A 25976-nucleotide genomic window follows, 5' to 3' on the forward strand; every position below is an offset into this window, starting at 1 on the left:
GGTCCAGTGGTTTTAGGAGCAAGAGTTTCATCACTGGCTCAGACTGTTTTATATGTGGGGGCTTTGAAGTTCCAATGGCTTCCAAAAGTGATCATTTTATTGGTGGCACTATTAGGAGTGGAAAGTCTGACAGCGAGTGGCATAAGTGGTAGGCATTCCTACGGGCTTCTACAAGATTGATCTTGAAATTAGTAAGGAGCTTCAGCAATGATGACTTCAGTGGAGGAGCTCCAGAGAAATCTAACTTCCTAGGACATAGTGAAAGGATAACTTGTTAGCATCTAGAATTGAATTTGAAACATCCCATCTCCCCCACTCCCCTACTTCTTCCTCCCCTTAGAGTCACTGCGGTGTTTGGAATAGGCAACCTCACTTGGGACCTCCCTATACCAATGAAATCACATATCCAATTCCTTCCCCCATCTCCTTTTCCTTAGAAACAAAGTTGGCTCAATAGAGCTATTAGTATATTACAGATAGGTCAGCTACATATAGGACAAATAGGATTTTATGAACTGGCCTGAGGACATAGACACTGGGAACAGCATTGTTATATGGGGGAAAATGAAGGTTGAGTTCCAAACAATTGACTTTCAAATGGAATTTTGGAAAACAACTTGTTTGTAAATTGGGAACTGCCTGTACCTATCTTTATACAACAGCTGGCAATGTTTCCAAATTAGATAAAAGCTGGCATGTTCTGGAACAGTGGGCATGGTGCCTTGCATGATGCAGGTGCCCAACAAATATTTATTGAATGAATAGTGACACCTTTCATATCCTCAATGTATTTATACCCCTTTGTAAGCACTGTACTTCTGAGTAGGTTATCAAGAATGAATGACAATCTTTCTCTCAAGATCCTTATAATCCATCTCCATGTTTTTAAACTGGCTGTCTTCCATGCCTGGAATATATTGCTTCCTTCTCCTCCCCCAACCTCTGCTTACTTCAACTCCACAGAGTCCTTCTCTTCCTTTAAGGTACATCTTTGGCACCACCATCTCCATGAAGCCTTTTCTGATCCCACCAACTGCTTTATTTCTCCATCTCAAACTACTTGTATTAAACCATCTTGTATACATTTGTATTTATTGACTTTATATTTATGGCATCTATATCTTTATATGTACATGTCTCCCATTAGAATGTAGTAATCTCCTTGTGAGTAGGATTGTTTCATTCTTGGTCAGCACTTAGCATCATGCCTGGTATATAGTCAGTGTTTAATTAATACTTGAATGATTAATATGTGGAAACATTAAAAACAAACATAGGTATATGCTTGAGAGGCAGCATGGCATAGATAACCAGTTGGCCTCAGTGCCAGGAAAGTATGGGTTCAAGCCGTACCTTTGATTTCAATTGGATGTGAACCAGGGTCAGTTATTTAACCTCTCAGCAATCTAGGCAACTTTTGAAGATACCTTTTACTCAGAGAAGGTCAAAACAGAGAGGTCACAGAAAATGTACCAACTTGCATTGGTAGAGGAAGTTGGTTTCCTTGCCAAGGATTCCCTATACCAATGACTAAGGTCAAAAAATACTATTTCTATCTTTGTTATACTTTCTAGTACACATTACATGATTTTTCCATGTGGGGATCTAATTAGCAACTAATGAGAACGCCAACATCTGTGTGTAAGGGAATACCCTGGCAGCGTATAAACAGAATGTGAAATCTCCTTCCATAGAACTTTCAAAGTGGGGCAGTCATTTTCTCACTATTTGGTACTGCCTGAGCAAAAGCATGTTATAGATGTCTCTGGTTGCTATTTGACTACAAACTTCAAGAATGCAGTGACATCATCTATATAGCTTGTTTCCTAGAATACAAAAAGTCAAGTTTTTTTACGATTATGAAATTAACATTAAAGATTCACTCATTTAAAAAGAATTAGTGCCTATTATTTCAAAAATAGATCCCTTCCCTAAAAGGGTTTATAGCCCAATAGATAATAAATCCAATAGGTAATAATATAATCCAATCAAATAGATAATAATAAAGGTTTTCTCTAGTACCACAGTACTCAGATATCTGTTTCTTTTTATGTTAATGAACCTATGCAAGATTTAGACATTACCCATGCTGAAGAATGAATATAAGAAAAGCAAGTTGGAAAATTGCTAGTAGAGGCATATTTTAGAGTCTAATAACAGTAATCACAATGTTAATATTGACCATATAAGTGACGTGGCAATTTTAATGTGATTACAGGGTAATTTTACTTCAGAAAAGGCAGGATTAGAACTCCCAATGAAGTTTATTTGGAGCTACATCTTCCAAACATGGCAGATTCCACTGTACCTATCTTCATTTTAGCATAGATTGGCTGGACTTCATGCTGTCTACTAGATATATAGGGCTACATTTGCCCTATATATACATTTGCCCAAGCTGTTGACTGTTATGAAACAAAAATGTGGAGACCCATGTAAATGATATACCTTGCACCTCTCATAAAAAAGATTGTAGAATCTGTAATTTCCTGTGAGACAAATCATACTCCAGATATCATCATGGCATGATTATCCCACATGCATAAAAGTTAGAAATTATATAGATATCTCCAAAGCACAGTACCATCATGAGATTTAGAAAATGAAATCAGAGTCAAACTATATTTTCCATCTTCAGTAATTTCATATACAATTAGTAGCACATTTACAAGAATCTAATTTTAATCAGATTGATTTTCAGCCTTTCTGAAAACTTGTTAGTTTATAGCTCTCCATGAATTAATGGGAACTTCATGTGATGAAGAAGAACTAATAGCCCAAATCAGTATTTACATCAGGGATTCTTAACATGGGGTCTGTGAGTTTGTATTTCTTTAAAAACAATATTCTGATTAATGTACTTCAATGTAAGTCTTTTCCTTTGTAATCCTATGTATTTTATTTTGTGTATTTAAAATCACTACTCTGAGGAGTCCATAAGTTTCACCATAATGCCAAAGGGGTCCATGATGCAAAAAAAAAAAAAAGAATCCCCGACTTAGAAGACTTTATTCCATTTGCTACATGATTAAGGAAATGTCAAAAATTTGCTTTAATAAAGGATTGGGGAAGATAAAAGTAGAACAGAGTAACAGGTTATATATTATATTCTATTAAATCATTTATAAAAAAAAAGAAGGGAGCAGAAGACATGAAAATATCCCCATTAAATTTAATCTCAAACAGAGAGTGATTCCTTTATGGGCAACTATAATTTTATCTGTGTAAAATAGGTAAAAAGATATGAATGTAAAAAAGATAACAACACAGGAGTAATTTTATCTATTCACTTTTATCAAAGTGAATCTATAGCTATGGCATATCCCCCTCATGTAAAAGGAATAGTATTGATAGAAAGGATAGTGGAGGCCTGTTCATGTAAGGGAATCTAGGAATTGGAGGGGGAAGCATTGTTTAAAACATTTGGTGAAGATCAATAGAGGAAGAAAGAAGAGCTACATTGTCACAGATATTGAACAGGAAGGGGCCAACTAGTCTAACAACATTTTGTAAATAAGGAAATTGAAGCTCATACAAATATTTATTAAGAACCTACAAGGTATGGTAGGAAATTACTATGGAATGTCAGTGAGGAAGTGGAGACAGGGAAGGAATGATGTAGAAACCTGTTGGAGATGCCTACAGAAAAATCCAGGTGAATATGTCCAAAAGACATTTAGTCGATGATACAACACTGAAGGTTTGGAGAGACAGTAGGGGTGGATATGTAGATCTGCATAGAGATAACTAAACCTACAAGATCTGATGAGATGACCAAGAAAGGAGATAGAGAGAGAAAAGAAAGCCAAGAAAGAGCTTTGTGGAAACAACATACTTAGTAGGCAGAGTATGCTTAGCACAATGCAAAGAACATAGTAGTTGCTTAATAATTGTTTATTTATTGATTGATTGATTGGTGATCCAGTGAAACAGCTGGAGGAGTGCTCAGACAGGTAGGAAGAGAATCAGAGTAACATAATAAAAGCTTAAGATGGAAAGAGTATCCAGTGGGAGAGAATTGTCAATAGTATAAAATGCTGCAGAGTGTCAAGAGTAGGTCATAGGATTTATGAGTTAAGAGATTGTGGATAAACTTGAAGGAAGTAGTTTCAGCTGAGGCAGATGGGAAAGGGGTAGCCCAGGATTGGTGTGAGGCAAGGGATATGAGCATTGGCAAAAAAAAATGTAGAGTTCAACTGTTTAAATAAAAGATCAAATATAGGAAAAGTGAGGCCAGAATAGGGGAGAAGGCCTGGTAGATCAGAGAAGACTCAAGGCAGAGTGAATGGTGGTCAAACCTATAATAATAGGTTTAGAAGGGGTGAGGGATGGGAAGAGAAGGAAGATACTGAGTTGTGGTCAAATAGGGAGATTTCACAGTTCTGTAACATGGAAGTAGAATGCTTGTGAGAGAAGATGAGATGAAAGGTCTGGTCATCCTTCTCCATTGTTGAAATGAATAAGTTCATGTCATGGGAATTTAGAAGGTTACTGAATTGGAAAACCAGGAGTTTTGAGAGTATATCAACACAACAATTGGAATTCCTATGAATAAGGCCAAGGACTTTGATAGAGAGGAAGAATAGGAGTTACTGAATAATCTCCTTGAGGAAGGAAGGTGAATGACCTGGGGCTAGTAAATAGATTTGGAGAGTGATAGATGTAGGTGGAATGAACCTTGCTGATGGCAGCAAAGAAGGCATAGGTCTCATAGTAATAAAAAGAAGGAAAAGGAATATGCCTATTCCTCTTCACTGACTAGTGTGTTGGGGATCAGGATGAAAGTACATGTAGTACTGGAGACAGGAGATGGGAAAGCAGTGTCTTCTAGAGTAGCCACATTTTGTTGATTGCAAGAATATGGAAGAAGGAAAAAACCAAAGATGAAGAGAACATTGGTAATGATAGAATGAGAGTATCAGAATGGTAAAGCATGGATGTAATAATAGAAGAAGGGTTATTTTACTTAGCATCTTGAAAAATTTGAATTGAGAGGAAGAGATAGAAGCTTGCTAGCCTAAGGATGAATATGTAGTACCAACTGACTGAGACTTCCACCCTCAAAGGTCTAGTGGTGGTGGATGACAAGGAAGAATGGATGAATGAATGAATGGATGGATGGATGGATGGATGGATGGATGCATTATAATGGGAGGGAGGCAATTAACATAGTCCCTATGAGTATGCTCAGTTCCACTAATGCAATTCCCCATATAGAAGCTGTAGCCAGCCTTGAGCTGGGAAATGATACCAGAAAGTATTTTCTCTAAGTGAAGGAAAAGAATCATTAAGCACTTACTATGTGTCAGGATCTGTGATAAACTTTGGGAATTAACTCCTTTTAAAGTCACTGAGTGAGTAGTTCTTTCTGGCTTAGTGGCCAATCTTCTCTGATTCACCATTGATGCAGACTCCTCCACCCTGCTTTCTATCATAGGTGAATTTCTGCTTCATTCCAAAGCAACAAGTCTTTCAGCATTGAAATAAAACAAGTGACCCACTTGAAAGGGCCAGACAAAATGTGTTTTCAGAAAGGGTCTTCTCTAGGTATGTTGCATGGAATGTACTCTATCCAGAAATAGTGGGTCAGGAGGCAGATTCCCTGATCATACTCATTACAGAGAGCTGGACCTATGCTGATGTCTGGGCAAAGTATCAGTAGCCACCAGGACAAGAGAAAGGCGGGAATAGGAGCCTCCATTAGAGGCAAGGAGGAGGCTAGTAATTCACAATAAGTGAAAACATTACTCAAGCTCCCCCATGTTGCCTCCTGCCAGCCTGAAGTTCCTAACTTTCCCAAGATTCTTGCTGTTTGTCACTGCTGGGAAACTTCATAAGAGGCTTTTTAATGCAATTAGTGCTGCCCCAAACCTAGTGATCCATTACTATGGACTTTCATTACTATGAAAAGGAGAGTTTTCATTCAGAGGTTATTTATTCTGTGCTTCCACAGAGGTCACAGCTTCCTGAGGGAAAGGGAGGGAGGTGTTTGAGTCTTTGGCCTGAGTCATAGATCCAGGACCCCAGATCTTGTCTCTGTTTTCTGACTTGCTGAACAGCCCTGTCTTCAGAGATATATCCAGGCTTCCTTCTTCTGGTTTCATGCTGTTGATTTCACCCTTGGTCCTCAGAATCATATGATGTCTGCTGGGAGGGAAGAATGGGCTTTTTGGTGCAAAGAATGGAGGGCCCCTAGCAAAAGGTTGCCTGGGCCTCTTTAAGCTGTGAAATGGGTCTCTGTTGAGAAAAGATTCCGTAGGCCGAAAATCTGGCTGGGGGTTCTGTAAGATCATCCCACTCTGGCTGTGTGTGGGATCTGTGTGGGGCACCCAAGGCAGGGCCACTGCTGCTGCTGCCTCCCTCACCTCCTCCGTGGGTTGGGCCTAGGTGCTTCTGAGAATGTGTGGGCAGTCTTAGGCCCTCATGAACACGGATGAGGCCAGGGCATTAAGGTCCATCTGTGTGGGGTCTCAGGGTCCTGGGAGCACTCCAAAATGTTCAGCCAGTTTCCCTTGGAGGAGGGAGCTATACTCCTTGGAGAACACTGCCACAGAGTGCCCTGGCACTCTGCTGTGCCCGGCCAGCAGTGGGGCTTGGAAGGAGACCACCCCTGAGTGGTCAACAGGGGGAGGAGAAGGAGGAGGGTTAGAAAAAGGGACGCCACTGCGGATAGAAAAGGGAACGGTGTGGGATCGAGTGAGGAGAGTCTGGGTACTTACTGCTTCTGGGGTAACCCGAGACGTGCAGGGGCAGATTGAGAAAGGCTATTGTGGTTGGAGTCAGGAGAGATAAAGGAATCATTCTTAATTGGTGATGGTAACCGGTCTGACCCAGACTCATTCCCTCTTAGGTTATAGGCACTATACAGGCCGGGAGAAGAGGAGAGATGGTCACAACTCTCACTTGGGTCCAGGAGAGCCCTCATTGCTAGAGGGAAGGCAGACTTCACACCAAATTCCTGTGTCCTGTGGCTGTAGCTGGACATGATGGGCTAGTACTTGGTGTCAGAAAGCTTGCTTGCTTTTAGGATAAACTTAGCCGGCTTCTTCTCTAGATTCACCATGGCTGATGGAGGGGGGCCTGAGTATTCAAAATCTCTGTAATCCTCATCCTCCTGGAAAGAGGTATCTGGGTAGAACTTTTCCTGGGTGAATCCATGAGGGAGGAAGGCCTCTCCATTCCATCGGAAGTTTGCTTGTAGGGTGATTCACTGCCTAGGCCAAAAGGCCAATAGTAAGATACAGAGTTAGATAGCTCTTTGGAATAACTATCATCCCTCCCTGGGGGTGGTGACCTTGTACTGCTGGGTGTGGAAGAGCCAAGACTAATGATTTTGGATAGCATTACATTACTGGATGCAGGCTTACATTTGGAGAGCATCCACATTACTGGATGTTGGCTTGTCCATCATCTCATCCTGGGAGTCCCACTCCATTCATCCCGGATAGGAGTTCCATCAATGTTGTCCACTGAAGTGCTTGGTGGGCCTCACAGAAAGTCAGATGGATGGTTCTCAGCTGGAATAGTAGCCCCCAAGCTGCTGACGATTGGGATGTTCAGGTTTAACCCACTGAAGCCAGGGTTACCTTTCAAAAAGTTATGGATCTTCATCTCTAGGCTTGGGGAGGTGGGCTCTGACTCTAGCTTTGGCTTAGAGATCTCAGAGGACTGTCCCATAGCAGGTTCAGTGGATGGAACTCTTATGCCCAGATGATTTTGGATACCCAGGCTAATAAAAAAATTCTGGATCTGGTGCAGAATAGGTTCTATTGGACCAGCATGGCAACAGATGTATATTGAACTTGGAAAGATAGATTTATTGTGCTCAAGAGAAAGGATTTATGAGGAGAGAATACGCAGCAAAGAATCTATGATGTACATAGATTTTATGTCACTGGAAGGGACTAGAGCATGAGCAACATATTAAGGGTAATAGGCCATTGTACCTGTTTTGCAAAAGATCTTCCCAACCAGAAACTATCAGAGTTAGAAGCCAAAGCATTAGTGAGAAGGAGCTTCTCAATGTATGGTTTCCTGCCAGGATTCATTCTGATCAATATTGAGATTTTGATAGCAAGTTATTCAAACTGGGGCTTGACCTGGCAGAAATCATGAAGTCAAGAACCATATCATGCCATCCTCAAGCTGACCCCCAACCAGAGCTTCTAAAAATTATTCACTGATGCTTTTTGTTTTATTTCACTCTCTCTTCTCAGTAATTGCCTCTTTCCTGCCCTATACCCTCTGTTACATCAATAAAAGATAGATAAGCAAAATAAACCATCAAAACACAAAGGAATTTGATAGAGTATGCAGCAATATGAAGCTATGGTCCACCATCGCTCTGATGAAAGGAGGAAAGTGTTTCAAGATCTGCTGATGATCAGGACAAAGATTAGATATTTATTTGGTTTTCTTAGTATCAGTTCATATGAGTCTTTACAATTCTTTGAATTCCTTTTATTTTTCATTTCTTACAACAAAATACCATGCAATTACATTCACATACCAGAGTTTGTTTAGTCATTCCTCCAATTAGTGAGCACTTGGGTGATTTAATTGCATCCTACTGGACATGACAGGGACAGAAAGCTCAGTGGAGTCAGAATGTGGCCTTTCAAGTTTGCCCATAATGCCACTAGAATGATGCTACAGGCTTTACCCTATTCCTAATCTGAGATTCCGTGATTTTTTTTATCTTAAAAGGACATATTTTAAAGTTATAAGAAAATTACTAAAATTAAGTTGGACAAAGTAAAAAGTATCTGTAACATCAAAAGAATTGCTTGAAGGCTGTTTGAAAACTATGGGGGTGTAAAAAGCTGATGCAGCAAAGGAACACAAAATCTTAGTGAGTTAGTAAAAGCAGCAAGTGAAAAAATTCATGCATTTGCAGGGGTTCTTGAGGAATACCCTTCAGAACAGCAACATGCCCTGAGACAAAAGCTCTAAAACATTAAAAAAATTAGTATGAAAAAGGTAAAATAACAGGGGAAAACATGGTAGAAAAATAAAATAAATCAAATTCTTTATAACCATTCATTGCTGCGGCAGGCATAAGGGTAAAGAATCTAGCAATAGTCTAGTAATCCCTTTTACCCCCACCTCACTCCATGTGGAATAGAACTCAAATAAAGGTTAAAGTCTTGAAGAAGAAAGTTATAAAACCAAATGAGATGCTCAAGTGTAACAGTTCATCAAGGGAACAGGACTATGATTATCCTTCAAAAACTATCCTCTGAAGTACCTTGTCTTCCTAACGTTTAAAAGGCCCAAGACAAAAATGTTAAAAACAGTGGTAACAGTAAAAGCTTAATACAGTTATGGGGTCTGTCTGTTAGCCTTCTAATATATAAATGAATTCTCAGGGATTATTTTAAATGGTTAAATTTTATGTGTGTGTGTGTTGTATGTGTGTAAATGTGTATATGTTTGAATATAGTTTAATTAATAATATAAGTTTATATTATAATTCAATTATGTATTATAGGATATAATAATTATAATAATATATTTCACACACATATATAGTTTAAACAAGTATGTATAGATATATGTTTACATGTCTATCTATCTAGTATCTATAATCCATGTATATGTTTATACACACACATAAATATACAGGTACAGAGAGAGACAGACACAGAGAGATTTTAATCCAGTTGTGTGTAGATAGATAGATAGATAGATAGAGATAGAGCTATATAGATATTTATATGTTGCAAGTTGTGCCCATTTCATTGAACTATGTTCTGTCATTCTCTGTGTGTATATCTAGATCTATCTGTATTTGCATGTGTCTGTCTGTCTGTCTTTTGGAGCAGCTTGGTGCTGGGCCTGAAGTCAGTAAGTATCATCTTCCTGAGTTCAAATCTGGCCTCAGACACTAATTATATAACCCTGGACAAGTCACTTAACTCTGCCTCAGTAAAATGATCTGGAGAACAAAATGGCACTCCAGTATCTTTACCAAGAAAATCCCAAATGTGGTCATGAAGAGTCAGACATGATCGAAATGACTGAACAAATACAGCAACTATATCACAATACCCCAATTAATTTATAATTTGCAATATATTGAATATAATATACAATATAATAATTATGTTATATAATTTATTAAACTATATATAAATATATATGGGCATATAAGTATATATGTGTTTACACATTCTAAGATCAGTGCCCATTTCATTGAATTATGCTCTCTCATTCATTGCATATGCATATGTATACATATAATATATACACATGAATATACCTTCATTAAATGATATAAATAATATTTATAATATATTAAATATACAATTATATCTATTATAACACTATGTAACATTATACTATAACATTTATAGTATAATATGTATTAAACTATACAATTAATTTTCAACATTCACATTTAACTTTTGTAACTCAAGAAATTGTATTATTCATGTATTCATTGTATGTGTTTGTAAGTGTCACACACATATGAACTCCATATCAACATATTCACTGTGTATATGTATAGATACACACACAATGAATGAGAAAGAATAGTTCAATGAAATGGGCACTGAACTTGGAACACACACATGCACAAAATATATCCAGATTAAATCATATATAATATTAATATTATTGATTTCATCTTATAATATAATACCACACCAATTATTATCAGATATAGCATATATTAAACTGTATATACATATGTATTTATATAATACACATATATGTGTGTATATGTACACACATAAACATATGTATATGTTTACACACATATATGTTTCAATTAAATTTTATGTTTGGGTAAACATATCACATTATCTTCCTAACAGGCATCAGACATTATACTCATATTATACTCATCGTATTCATAAGGGCTCATATGTATAGGTTGCCTTCTGTCTACAAAGTGCCTCCCTCTAAACATCTCTGTGACATCAGTAGTAAAAGTATACTTGCATTTTACAGATAGGAATGCTGAAGCTCAGAAAAGTTAAGCTACTTGCACAGGATCCCATAGGCATTAAGTAAAAAGGCAGGACTCCAAGTTGCATCTCCTGACAACTAAGCTCAGTGCCATTTCACTGAGCTGTGCTGTCTCCCTTATTGTCAAATCTCTTCTGAGCTGCACTTCCAACCTACTTTCCTAAAGCATCGCTTTCATCCTGCCACACTCCTACTTGAAGGGGTGGAATGATGTCTTTTGCCAACAACTCAACTCAATTCAACAAACATTTGCTGAGGTCCTACTAAAGATGCTGTATAAGAAACTGAGGTAACTATAACTCCCTTAGATGGACCATGTTAATTAGTCAATAAACATTTATTAAGTGCCTTCTGTGTGTCAAGTATTGTGTTGAGAATAAATATGAAAAAAAAGTCTCTGCCCTCAAGCTTACAATAAAGAGCTTACAATCTTTTTTTCATGTTAAATTTTGTTTCATTTTCAGGTCCAAATTCTTTCCCTCTCCCACCCCTTACCTCACCTACTGAGAAGGCAAAACCCCCCAAATCCTTTGCAAATATGACGTCATACAAAATACATTTCCTTTTTGGCCATAATTGGGGCAAAAAAAGCAAGAAAAAGGAAAAACAAAAACATGAAATGGTTCAGTTTGCACTCTGAGTCTATCAGCTTTCTATCTGGAGTGTCTGGGGCTAGATTTGAACACAGGTCTTGCAAACTACAGGCCTAGTGTTCTACCACTATACCATCTAGCTGCCCAAACTGGATTGATGACAGTGTTAATTGAAACAATCAGATATGTTGCAATCACAAAATATTGTGGAGGTAAAAAAAAAAGGTTTAAAAGCTGATTGTATGTAGAGGCAAGATGTAAAGGGGGAAAATTAAATATGACTCCACATTTTCAGCCTACATGTCTGGGAAAATGAAGATGGTATTGTTAGAAATAGGAAGTGAGGAAGGGGAGCAAATTTTGAGGGAAAGCTGATGAGTTCTATTTTGAACCTATTGATTTTGAGGTGACAGAGGGACATCCAGGATTTTGAAAACAAATGTTAAAATTGTTTTTATATGTAATTGTGGGAACATAAAATTCTAAATAAATAATTACTAATTAAAAAATCACTAAAAAAGGAGAAAGATCCTAGAAGTTGAAATAAATGTAAATCAGAGATTGGGACCAAGGAGAAGAGTAGAGTCAAGAGATGAAGATGGGGGAATCACTTGCAAAGAGGTGATAATTGAAGTTATGGTAATGGGTAAAAATTCCAAAAGATAAAATAACAGAAACTTAGAACAGAAACTTAGGGATAACCAACACTCAGGAAGTTGGAGTAGCCAGAGGAGTCAGTGAAGAAGTCAAAAAGACTAGCTAAAGGGAATGAGGAAAATAATGAGTCATGGGAGCCAAAGGAGGGGAGAAAGGAGAGAAGATGATGAAAAAAACCCAACAAAGTTCTATGGTTATATCAATAGACATAAAGAAATCTTTGGTAAGAACCAATACTTGTCTAAAAATATAAAATAACTTGAAAAAATAGGAATAGAAAGATTTTTTCCTCAAAATAATAAAAAATTATTTACTGGAAACTAGGAGCCATTATCACATGTGATCAAAAAGCTCTGAAGCGTCCTCTCACTACAAACAACTACAAAACAAGGGTGCTCATTTTTACTACTGCCATCTGACATTTTTGGAAATATTATATATAATAGGGAAGCAGAAATAAGATATTAAAGGGACTAACATGAAATTAAGAAATAGAAATGTGATGACTTACAGATAACAGGATGATTTACTTTTTTTCCAACAACAACAAAAAATTAATAGAGGTAATTGAGTTTAACAAAGTCGGGACACATGAGACAAACCCATAGAAGGCATATATCCATCAATCAATTAACCATTCAATGAGCATTTATTGACTACTATGTGCCAGGAACTAGCAAGATCCTGGGATACAAACACAAAATTGAGAGAACTCCTGCCCTCAAGGAGATTAAATTCTCTTATGACAATGCATGTTCACAGATAAGTAAATGAAACGTATACACAAAATAAATACAAAGTGATCAGATGAGGCTCTAACAGCTAGGGGAACCAGAAATGTCCCTTGGAGGAAGCAGCACTCAAGATGAGTCTTGAAAGATCTAGGAGTTTGACCAGGAGGATATTGTACACAGTAACAGCAATATTGCATGATGATCAGCTGTGAATGACTTAGCTATTCTCAGCAATACAATGATCCAAGACAATTCTGAAGGAGTTATGATGAAAAATGCTATCCATCCCCAGAGAAAGAACTGATGGAGTCTGAGGACAGATCAAAATATGCTTTTTAAAAACTTTCTTCCTTTTTCTTCAGTTTTATTTTGGGCTATGTTTTCTTTTGCAACATGACTAGTATGGAAATATATTTTGCAAGGCTACATATGTATAATCTATATCAAATTGCTTGCCTTCTCAATTGAAGGTGGAGTGGGGAGGGAGGGAGAGAATTTGAAACTCAAAATTTTGAAAACAAATGTTAAAAATTGTTTTTATATGTAATTGGGGGAAAATAAAATTCTAAATAAATAGTTACAAATTAAAAAATCACTAAAAAAAAAAAGGAGAAAGATCCTAGAAGTTGAAAAGTAAACAAAAGGAAGTAAGCCACTCTGGCAGGGGAAGTAATATCTGATCAGCATGGAATGTTAGACTGGATTTAGACTGAGAAGGGCATTAAATGCCGATTGAGAGGTTCATATTTTATCCTAGAGGCCACAGGAAGTCTCTCGAGTTTTAGGACAGGACAGTGACATAGTCAGATCTATGGTTTACGAATATTAGTTTTTCAGCTGTTTGAAAGATGGATTAGAGGTTCCTATTCTATTGATATACTAAGGTAACATTTAAAAATAACAAGATTGTAACCCAGATTAGAGGTCTTCTGTTACCTCCTCCCATGAAGGAACTGCTAGTGAAGAACCAATATGAAAAGTATAAAGAAGTAAAAGCTACTCAAAGTGTAAAGATTATTGGAAAAGACCTGGAGAAAACATTAGCTGCTTTGCTACTGCTAGTGCCTCATAAAGAGGATGGAGTCCTAGTTCTCAAAGATCAGTTGATTCATGAATTAAAACAAACACTAAATGTTATCAAATTAGAAGAAAAAGGTGTACATGTTCAGGCATCCATGTTGGGCTCTTTAGAGGCATTACTTGAATTTCTAAAAACTTCAGAAGCACCATATGCTGGAATTAACATAGTCCCTGTTCATAAAAAAAGATGTTATGAAGGCTTCAGTGATGTTGGAACATGATCCTCAATATTCAGCAGTTTTGGCCTTTGATGTGAGGATTGACTGTGATGCTCAGGAAATGGCTGCTAGTTTAGGAGTCCGGATTTTTAGTGCAGAAATTATCTACCATTTGTTTGATGCTTTTACAAAATATAGGCAAGACTACAAGAAACAGAAGCGAGAAGAATTCAAACATATTGCAGTATTTCCCTGTAAAATGAAAATACTGCCGCAATTTACTTTCAATTCACAAGATCCAATAGTGATGGGTGTAATTGCTGAAGCAGGTCAAATGAAACAAGGCACACCCATGTGCGTACATAGTAAAAATTTTGTTGAGATTAGAATAGTTACAAGTATTGAAGTAAACCATAAGCAAATGGATATTGCAAAAAAGGGCCAAGAAGTCTGTGTCAAGATAGAACTTATTCCTGGAGAATCTTCAAAACTGTATGGAAGACATTTTGAAGCTACGGACATTCTTATTAGCAAGATCAGTTGACAATCAAGTGATGCACTGAAGGACTGGTTTAGAGATGAAATGCAGAAGAGTGACTGGCAACTTATTGTGGAGCTGAAGAAAGTATTTGAAATCATCTAATTTTTCACAGTGGGTAGGAAAAGTAGTAAACTTACTATTCTGTTGTATTGTCACCAAGAAAACCAAGGGAAAAAAACAACTGAGAAACAATGTGTTGGACTTCGATGGACTTATGTTTGGAAGGAAAAAATAGGTGGATAAAATGTTTTCCATGAGAAACCAAGAAACTTACACTGGTGTGACAGTGGTCAATTTACATGTCCTTACAGTTCCAATGTGCCTGTTCACCTGTCCCACTACCTTTCCCTTCCCTTCTTTACTGGTTGCTGTTTAAAGTTTGCCCTATTCCAAATTTGAATTTTTATTGCAGAACAAAAGCTCTTTCAATTTTATACTGATTAAATCAGTATTGCAGAATTTGATTAACCAAAAAAAAAATAACAAGATTATCAAAAATTACAAGAACAAACAATTAAGTATTTGGGAATTAATTTACCTAAACATATTTATATGCAATTAAAGTTTATACATTTAAAATATATTTATACAGCTAGAGACAACTGCAAAATTTTTAGAAGAATAACGGAAGTTCTAAATAGGTGTAGGGACATTCAATGCTCACAGATAGATTGGATCAACACTGTGATACTGCCCAAATTAAATTTAATATAACCGAAATACCGTTATAGTAGAATTCAATCAAATCATAATGAAATTTGTATGGAAAAACAAGCATGTAAGAGCAACAACGGCATGTTGGGGAAAAAAAATCTGAGAAGATAGAGTTGTCCTCCTGTACTTTAAAAGAAATTGTTTGGTTTAGTGTCAAAATTATCTGGTAGTAGGCAAAATACAAACCATTGAAATAGAATACAGATACCAGAACTAAAACCAAACAAATCCAAGAAATTACTCTTTGCTAAACATTTGTATAATTAAAACTATAAAAGCATTCCTTATTTCATAAATATTGACAAGAAAATTTTATATCAATAAGACAGAAAATAAACTCAGATCTTTACTTGTATTTTCCATAATAAATTCCAGCTCTATCATAGGCTTAAATTTGAAAAAGAAACCCTTCATAAGAAGTTAGAAGAAAAAGGGAAGAATATATTTATCTGAACTATGGAAAGGAAATAAATTTTGATTTACTAAAAAGTGAGGAAATTATATGGAACAAGATGCATTTGATTACATAAATAAATATTTATAACCAAAAACAATATAAAAGTTGAAAAAAAATGGATTGAATTGAATTCAATAAGCCTTTATTAAGTGTCCACTATGTGCCAGGCATTTCCCCCTAGACATTAAGGATATAAAGACAAAAATAAAAACAAATAAAAATGAAAAAAATTGTGGGCATTAAGTCATTTACAAAAGCAGAAGTCATTCCAATTTTAAAGGTGGGGAAATGAAGCCTGAAGACTAAGTAATCTGCCATTGTATGAGTTACAATGTAATGAAAAGAGAAGTCAGTTCTGACTCTTGTACTCAACCCTAAACAATATGAACTTTTTTTTTTTATTAGGTGAGCCGGGTTAAGTGACTTGCCCAGGCTCACACAGCTAGTAAGTAAGTATCTGAGGCTGGATTTGAACTTAGGTCCTCCTGACTCCAAGGCCAGAAGTCTATTCACTCCACCACTTAGCTGCCACAACATGAACTTTTAAAGGCACTACTTGTAACTTGATACTGGCTGCAGATTGAAGTCTCTTTTAAAAATGAGAAATGTAGCATACAACAATGAAGAAAGGAGAATTCAGAAAAAATTTTTTTTCTTTTTTCTTTTTTTTTTAAATTTTTTTTCCACATTCTTTTGAGTTGAAATTTTTTTCTCCTTTTTTCTCCCCCCCCACCCTCCCCAAGACAGCACACAATCTGACATAGGCTTTACATTTACATACCCATTAAACATATTTTCACATTAGTGAAGTTGTAAGTAAAAATTAAAACCAATAGGAGGAACCATCAGAAAGATGAAACAAAACTCAACTGAAGGTAAAAATAAGTGAGAGCGATTTGACTTCCATAGTTCTTTCTTTGGATGTGGACAGCATTTTCCATCCTGAGGCCTCTGGAGATGTCTTAGATACTCGTAATGCTGAGAAGGGTTCAGTTTAACAATCTTAGTCATTGCATAATGTGGCTGCTATTGTATACAAAGTCCTCTGGGTTCTGCTCACTTCACTCAGCATCAGACCATGCAAGTCTTTCCAGGTTTTTCTGAAGTCAGCCTGTTCATCATTTCTTATAGCACAATAGTATTCCATTACATTCATATACCACAACTTGTTCAGACATTCCCCAATTGATGGGCATCCTCTCAATTTCCAATTCTTTGCCACCACAAAAAGAGCTGCTATGAATATTTTTGTACATGTGGGTCCTTTTCCCATTTGTTTGATCTCTTTGGGATATAGCCCTAGAAGTGCTATTGCTGGATCAAAGGGTATGCACATTTTTGTAGCCCTTTGGGCATAGTTCCAAATTGTTCTCCAAAATGGTTGGATCATTTCACAACTCCACCAACAATGTATTAGTGTTCCAATTTTCCCACATCCTCTCCAACATTTATCATTTTCCTGTTTTGTCATGTTGGCCAATCTGATAGGTGTGATGTGGTACCTCAGAGTTGTTTTGATTTGCATTTCTCTAATCAATAATGATTTAGAGCATTTTTTTCATATGACTGTAGATGGCTTTAATTTCTTCATCTGAGAACTGTCTGTTCATATCCTTTGACCATTTATCAATTGGGGAATGGCTTGTGTTCTTATAAATTTGTCTTAATTCTCTATATATTTTAGAAATGAGGCCTTTATCAGAAGACTGGTTGTAAAAATTCTTTCCCAATTTTCTACCTTCCTTCTAATCTTAGTTGCATTGGCTTTGTTTGTGCAAAAACTTTTCAATTTAATGTAATCAAAATTATCCATTTTGCTTTTCATAATGTTCTCTATCTCCTGTTTGGTCATGAATTCTTCTGTTCTCCATAGATCTGATAGGTAAACTATTCCTTGTTCTCCCAGTTTACTTATGGTATCAGCCTTTATATCTAAGTCCTGAACCCATTTTGACTTTATTTTGGTATATGGTGTGAGATTTGGGTCTATGCCTAGTTTCTGCCATACTCTTTTCCAGTTTTCCCAGCAGTTTTTTTCAAAGAGTGGGTTCTTATCCCAGAAGCTGGGGTCTTTGGGTTTATCAAATAATAGATTACTATAGTCATTGACTACTGTGTCTTGCATATTTAACCTATTCCACTGATCCACCTCCCTATTTCTTAGCCAGTACCAAGCAGTTTTGATGATGCTGCTTTATAATACAATTTAAGATCTGGAATTGCTAGGCCACCTTCCCCTGCATTTCTTTTCATTAGTTCCTTTGATATTCTGGACCTTTTGTTTTTCCAAATGAATCTTGTTATTATTTTTTCTAACTCTATAAAATAATTTTTTGGTAGTTTGATTGGTATGGCACTGAATAAGTAAATTAGCTTAGGTAGGATTGTCATTTTTATTATATTAGCTAGGCCTACCCATGAGCAACTGATGTTTTTCCAATTATTTAGATCTGATTTTATTTGTGTGAAAAGTGTTTTGTAATTGTGTTCATAGAGTTCCTGGGTTTGTTTCGGAGGTAGACTCCTAAATATTTTATAATGTCTACAGGAAGTTTAAATGGGATTTCTCTTTCTATCTCTTGCTGTTGGGCTTTGTTGGTAATATATAGAAATGCTGATGATTTATGTGGGTTTATTTTATAGCCTGCAACTCTGCTAAAGTTGTTTATTATTTCAAGTAGTTTTTTACTTGATTCTCTAGGATTCTCTAAGTATATCATCATGTCATCTGCAAAGAGTGATAGCTTTATTTCTTCTTTGCCTATTCTAATGACTTCAATTTCTTTTTCTTCTCTTATTGTTAAAGCTAACGTTTCCAGTACAATATTGAATAATAGTGGTGATAATGGACATCCTTGTTTCACCCCAGATCTTATTGGAAATGCTTCTAGTCTGTCCCCATTACATATAACACTTGCTGAAGGTTTTAGATATATGTTATTTATTATTTTAAGGAAGACTCCATTTATACCTATGCTTTCTAGTGTTTTTATACCTATGCTTTCTAGTGTTTTTACAGAAAACAAAAATTTTAAGGTGTTAGTCAAGGTCTGACTCAACAAAGCAATAGTAATTTCAGGGGATGTTCTCTTACATTCCCCAAAGTTGAGTTATGAAGGCCTCAAGGAAGGGAGGGCAAAATACTGGGTCAAGTTAAAAATAATAATTTCCCCCTTGGAGCACCTCCAAACCCATCTGAATTGTTCTTTGGTGACATCAGATAGGCAAATTTTGGTACAGTCATACAGCAGGAGCGAAATAGCGATTGAGTCCTGAAAGGAGCATTGAGAAGGTACAGAATCACTCTCTTGATAAGGATGGTGGTGATGGGAAGAGAAAACAGTATCTTTAAGGTTGTAAGCAGAGTCTAGGAAAGTCTTTACTATATATTTTAAAGAACACAGAGACCTGAGCATTTGTATTTATAGAGACACAGTAGTTTATGGGGAAGGAATGAATATGCAAGAAAGACATCAACTATAGAGCAAAGTTCGGAGAAAAGAAGAAGGAAAATGTAATCAGAAGTGAAAGTACAAAGGGAAGTTTTAGGTGGGAAGTTTTGTCTCCCCAAGAAGGCTGTAAAGTCCTTGAGAGCAGGGAATTTTTCTCATGCTACTTTTTTTCTGTTCTCCTTTCCATCCTCCCATCCCAATTTAGCTAGCCTAGTATTGGGCCCATGGCAGGCACCCAGTAGATATTTGTTGATTAAATGATACGTGTATGTTAACTTTCATATAGTCCTTCTTCCCCCTCACATAAACATGTAAAGTAATAATAATCACATCAATAACAAATAAGTATGTGTATAGTTCTTTAAGGTTTGCAAGGTGCTTTACATATATTATTTCATTTGATCTTCATGACAACATATAAAGTAGGTGCTATTATTCTCATTTTACAGATGAGAAAACTAAGGTTGAGAAGACTGAGTGCCCAGGGTCACACAGCTATTTCACATCCAGAGCTAGATTCAAACATAGGTCTTCCTGACTCCAAATTCAGTACTATGCCACCTAGATGTCTGTATGAAAGATAATATAATGCCCTGCAACATTTTGTACCTTTAAGACAATGAACCAACTACTAAAGAAGGGAGATTTTGAATTTGGGTTGGGGCTAGGATGCTGCTGCCTATATTTAGATGGTTATTTTTTTGCCCCACCTCCTCTTCCTCCTTTTCCTCCTTTTCCTCCTTCTCCTCCTTCTCCTATTCCTTCTCCTCCTCCTCCTCCTCCTCCTCCTCCTCCTTCTCTTTCTCTTTCTCCTCCTCCTCCTTCATTGTTCCCAACTTATGATGTTTTCTCAAAGTAAGAGGAATTTAGGAACAGGGATACAACTCTGAACTTCTCATAACAAATTCATTGATTCATAGAGTATCAGAAATTGAATCTTATATATTATATAATCCAACTTCTTTGTTTGCTTTTATCTAATGAATCCCTAATTTCTTGTTATCAGGAACATATATGTGACTTTTGATGTCTTACTGCAATATACAGATGCTTACTTGGAGGAATAAATAGACGAGGAACCTTTAAAGGGTGAATACAGACTACTATTTATCTCTTTTTAAGTGGGAGTGACAGGAACCTGCATTCATGCAGTCCTCATTGCTGCCAAGAGTCATTCCCTACCCACTTGGAATATATGAAACAAAGGTTAAGTATCAGATATTCACAGAAACTTCCTATCTCAATCCTGAATTCTTCCTAGCCCATATTTGCTCTTATTTTCTGTGCCAACTCTGAAGACTCGTTTTATGCATAAATTGGGATCTTTTACAGGCTGAGAAATTCTTCTCCAGGGTAAGTATCTCTCTTATACACAAATTAAAAATAGCACATGGTCTTTCCCCACTCTCACAGAAACAGACCAACAAAAGGCAACAGGAATCTCCACATGGAAAATGTTATATTTAATACCTTGTAGAACAATCCCTAATTCATTTCACACAACACAAATTAAATGCTTCATGTAGTAATTTGCACCAGATGCTCTGTTTCCTATTAAAACTTTGAATTTCTATGATTCAACATAGATAAACACAACTAGTTTTTATAAATCAAAGGTTTTATTCCAATAGTAATGATCACAGAAAAAAAACTATCAGGATGGATGGAGAATACATATGAGTCAGACATAACTCCAACATAGTTCCTACACACAAGAGATGATACAAGACCATTTAATTGCCTGTCATTCTAGATTTATAATAATAATAGCTCACACTTAGAGAAGACTTTAAGGTTGAGAAAGCACTTGGCTCACACCATGCCCATGAAGTAAGCAATGCAAGTATTAGTATGCCGTTTTTAAAGGTATGAATGCTGAAGTAGGTTAAATGGCTTTTCTAGGCCATATACCTAGTAAGTGGTGGAACCAGGATTTAAGCTCCCTGGGCTATAATATGACATCACTTCCTAAGCTATATTCAAATAATATTTTTAGGTTTGTGTTGTCCTCATTGTAGCCCTGTAAGGGAAGGAATGTGAGTATTATTACCACCATTTTAGAGACTGAGTTTCTTCATTAACCATTTTCTACTTACAGGTAACTAGAGCTCTAGTGATGGGAGGCCAGGGTAGATTGGAGAATGATTAGGGCCAATGGACTAGAATGATCCATAGAAGCATTCATATAATAAGGGGAACTCCTAGCAGCAGACAATAGTATAAAGCCCAGGTCAGCAGGTATTTGGGAAACATGGCAGCAAAAGCAGGGACTCAAACATGGGAACCTGAGGGGTTGTGGGCAGGATTCTAGCCCCTGGAAGAAATGAGAAAGAAGGGAAAATTCTTTCAGTTCAGGAAAAAAAACTAGATTATTAAATAGTGATCCAAGTCAAGAAATAAGACAAAGTGGAAGAAGACAGAGATCCAGTAATTAAACTTGGGGTACAAAGTTCAAGGAGAACCAGCGTTAATTTGATGTTGAGTCTTTGAAGTATTGTCTAATAGTACTGGGCAGCTAGGCTGTGCAGTAGATAAACTACTGGGGCTGCAGTCAGGAAGAATCGAGTTCAAATGTGGTCTCAAACACTTACTAGCTATGCCATCATGGGCAAGAAAGTAATTTATCCTCTGTCTGCTTCAGCTTCCTCAAATGTAAAATAGGGATGATAATAGCAGCTACCTTCCTGGGTTGTTGTGAGGATCAAATGAGATGCTATTTTTAAAGCACTTAACACAGTGCCTGGAACACAATAGGCACTAAATGGTATTTTTTTCCCTTCCTTCCTTCCTTCCTTCCTTCCTTCCTTCCTTCCTTCCTTCCTTCCTTCCTTCCTTCCTTCCTTCCTTCCTTCCTTCCTTCCTTCCCTCTGTCCTTCCTTCTTTTCTTCCTTTTATTTAGCCTTGTGCCTAAGGACAGGATGGATTTCAGGATACAGGCCAAGGCTTACCCTATAGGTTAGAGTTAATAACTCCAGGTTTGTGGGTGACAAAAATGGAGTGGAGGGGAGGGGAGCCAAGCAAGTCATTACATTATTGGTTTATCAATGGCTTGCCACACTCAGAAAAAAGCAATAAATGGTTATATGGATGATAATTCAGATAAGACCATATGAGGCAATATCAAGGTTAATCTCAATTACAAATGAATTATTTATTATAAATATAACATATAAATATAAATATTATTATTATAAATGAATGGAATATTACATTTCTAAAACATTGTTCTTCTTTCTGGAGAATGTTAACATATGGAATAGAATCATATTTGTCCATCAGATTTCCAAGAAAATCTGTCAAAAGTTCATATTACAGAGGAAAACATGAACATTTCTCTAAGAAATTCATATCTAAAATGGGAATGGACTTCTATAGCCAAGTTAAAACCTCTTTTGATTTTAATCTGTAAAAGCAGAGTCACATTTAAGCTGGTATGGTAATAAGAGATCTGGTTTTATTTCAAATACTTCAAAGCTTATAACATTCTGGTTTTTAAAAAGTTAAACAATTGATGAGGCTTTGACTTTATTAAATGTTATCTGTTCTATACAAAAAAAAAGCAAGATTTTGAAAGGTCATTCAAATGCATAGCATCTACACACATCTACTTTCCTTAAAATACACTGATGCTCTCTTGAATATAGAGTAGGATTTTCAATAAGTGGTGTTCAGTGATGAATATGTTTTTATAGAGTGTATGGATTGAAAGCAAAAAAAAAATGCCATCAGAGGAAATAGCAGCTGGGTAGTAGTTGCTAAGGTACAGGACAAAGAAGCAATTTGTTCTCCCAGTACTGTTTTGCATAGGGTTAGGATTTAAGTTCCTAGAGCTTAATTCTTTGGTATTCTTATTCTCACCTATATTGGGTCTTCTGTCACTAGCTTGGTGAGTCAGATATTTTAATCAAGCTTTCATTGCAGCTATATTTATGATATTTGAGTGATGGAAGTTTCAGTATCTCCAAATATCCATTATTTCACTCTTGTGGCCATATAAATCAGAAATGTTCTATACCTATGGTCTTTAGGAATAGTTCTATTATTATTTTTCAAGTATACACAGATAACATATTCATATCCAGCTCCTAACACATGTAAAAGTTGAAATTTATCATCACTAGTTTTCCAACTTTCTAACAAGTCTACATCTTGTTAATGAAATAGCATTAGATGGTCACCAAATGAAATACAGTGATGATCAGATCAGTACAGGTTCAGGTTCTAGGCAGCTAGCTAGGTGATACAGTGGGTAGAGTGTCAGGAAGTCAGGAAGACATGTTCAAATCCCGTCTCAGATGCTTACTAGTCATATAACTCTGGGAAAGCCACTTAACCACTGACTTTACTTATCTGTAAAAAAATGGAGATAATAATAACTTCCCTCCCAGTGCTGTGGTGAGGATAAAATGAGGTCATATTTGGAAGGCACTTTGCTAACCTTAAAACACCATGTAAATGCTAGCTATTATTAGCTATTGTTAAACCAGGTGGGTTCAACATACTCTAAAGAAATCTGTATTTCACATTATTAAAAGATATAAGATCACAGATATTGAATGTTAAAGGTGGAAGGTGAAGGTTTAAAATGGTAATTCTCTTACATTTCACAGGTTTTTTAATGGATGAGTTTGACATATATTCTTAAGTCAGAAACACATCACTAGAATCCAGGAAGCTCAAGTTTTCATCTTATATTTCTTTTTGTAAGGAAACTGTGCTATTCTGCATTGACTAGTTACTATGTTTTGTTTTGTTTGGTTATGTTAGAATTATACTAAATGGTTCATAAGTCAAGAAAAAAAGAAACAAAATAGGTTGGCAGATTCAAGAATAGCTTGGCTAGTTGCTAGATTACAACATTTGCTACTGGAAGAGACTGGGAGTAGGGGAAAGGAGAGAAATTGTAAAAAGAAAAAGAAAGGAGAGCTAGGAGATTGAAAAAGAACAATGTAGGTTTGTCCTGAATGCAAATTAATCATGGGATTGACTGAAGATGGTCAGAAATTAACAGCAAGCAGAATTTTCTATTTAATTGTTAGGTTATAGAATCATAGATATAGATTTGAAAAGGTCCTTAGAGACCATCTACCCTGACTATATAATTTTACAGATAGGAAACTGAAGTGCATAGAGGCAAAGTGATTTGTCCAAGGGCACCCGGTTGTAAAATGGAAGAGCTAGGATTTGAATCTGAGTTTTCTTGCTGCAAATCCAGTGCTAATTGTACTGTGCAGCATGGTTTAGTGGAAAAAAAGTTTGCCTGGGAGCCAGGAAGACCTGGGTTCAAGGTCCCTCTCTGATACAGTAACAGAAACACAAAATTGCAACAAACATTTACTAAGCTTTGATGAGTATTGTTTTAGGCATTATGGAGGGATAACCGACATAATGGGGGATAACTCTTAGGATCTAGAATTTCCAGTCCATGAGCCCCCATTGGAGTATTTTCCATTGGCTATTAGCTAAAAATAATTAGTCCTTAGAAAGGGTATTTACTAAACAGGCATAACAAGGACAGTTATCACAAGATCCCTCTTAAGAGTGCAGTCAAATTTATAGTAAAATGACAGTGAGGCAGAGGAGTAGGGGACCCATGTGGCAAAGGGAGGCAATCACAGTTTCTGATTACTGGAAGTTTTTTTTTTCTTCCCTTCATAGAGTCCTCATGAAGTTTTTCTTAGGTATAGCTCTCTACTGGCCTCTGAGGGATGCTCCCCTTATAGAGATTTGATGCTGCTTTCCTCCCAGAATTATAGTTCCTTGGTGTGTCTGAAGACCTTGCCATCATCTCTTTGATGCTCCTACTGGCTCCAGTGTAGCCTGTTACTAATGTTGATGAGACTTCCAGGTCTTCCATCAAAGTTCACAAAGCTATCATATGGTCAATTAGTCAATTTGATCTCTGAATAACTGGTTGCCTTTTTTTCTAGGAAATCTCCTATTTGCCTTTGGTTCTTCTCTCTCTACTTCCAGCTAGATTCATTGACCCTTAGAAGTCAAATTACTCCAGTTATGTAGTCATTGGGGAAGGAGAAGGTGAGAGAGAAGTACTCTCTCCTTTCCTAAAAATATTAATTCCTTCTGCAGGGCCTGGAATCCAAGTTTCCAAATGTGGAGTCTTTTCCTACTCAATTTACTGGCTTTGAGTAGGCTTGCTGTTTTTGCATGTAACTGAAGAGGTATCATCAGATCTTTTTCAATCAATCCAAGATATTTCTTATCTTTATTCAATGACCCAAAGTCCCTATAATCCTTTCAAAATGATTAAGGACTTATTAATACCTAGTTTACTTTTGATTAATTGATTCAATTGAGTTGTCTAGACTTCTGCCCTTAATTTGGAGCAGGAATGGACTTACTCTGGCCTGAGACAGAAGGCAACCATTTATTGTACAATGAAAAAGCAAAAGGGAGCAGAAACGATATCTAGGAGGAGCAAAGGGTTTAGATAAAATACAAACTGAATTTTATTTATTTTATCCTGGAACTCTGATTTCTTTCGTATAATGAGCTCTCAATATGGAAACTCCTATTACTAATGCAGATAGACAGTTTGTCTATAACTTATAGTTTTAGAAAATTGCTTGGAGGCACTGAGGAGTTGCATTACTTCATC

The 25976-nt window shown here is 36.5% G+C and overlaps 1 protein-coding gene and 1 pseudogene across 1 annotated transcript in view; both read right to left on the minus strand.

Moving 5' to 3' along the window:
• Positions 1-25976, minus strand: part of SPAG16 (sperm associated antigen 16) — a 1202663-nt gene that overhangs the window by 83429 nt on the left and 1093258 nt on the right. The gene's annotated exons all lie outside the window — the stretch shown is intronic.
• On the minus strand, positions 5931-8631 carry LOC144454816 (regulation of nuclear pre-mRNA domain-containing protein 2 pseudogene; annotated as a pseudogene).

Source organism: Phascolarctos cinereus, unplaced genomic scaffold (genome assembly GCF_003287225.1).
Source record: "Phascolarctos cinereus isolate Bilbo 61053 unplaced genomic scaffold, phaCin_HiC Scaffold_7;HRSCAF=346, whole genome shotgun sequence".
Lineage (NCBI taxonomy): Eukaryota > Metazoa > Chordata > Mammalia > Diprotodontia > Phascolarctidae > Phascolarctos > Phascolarctos cinereus.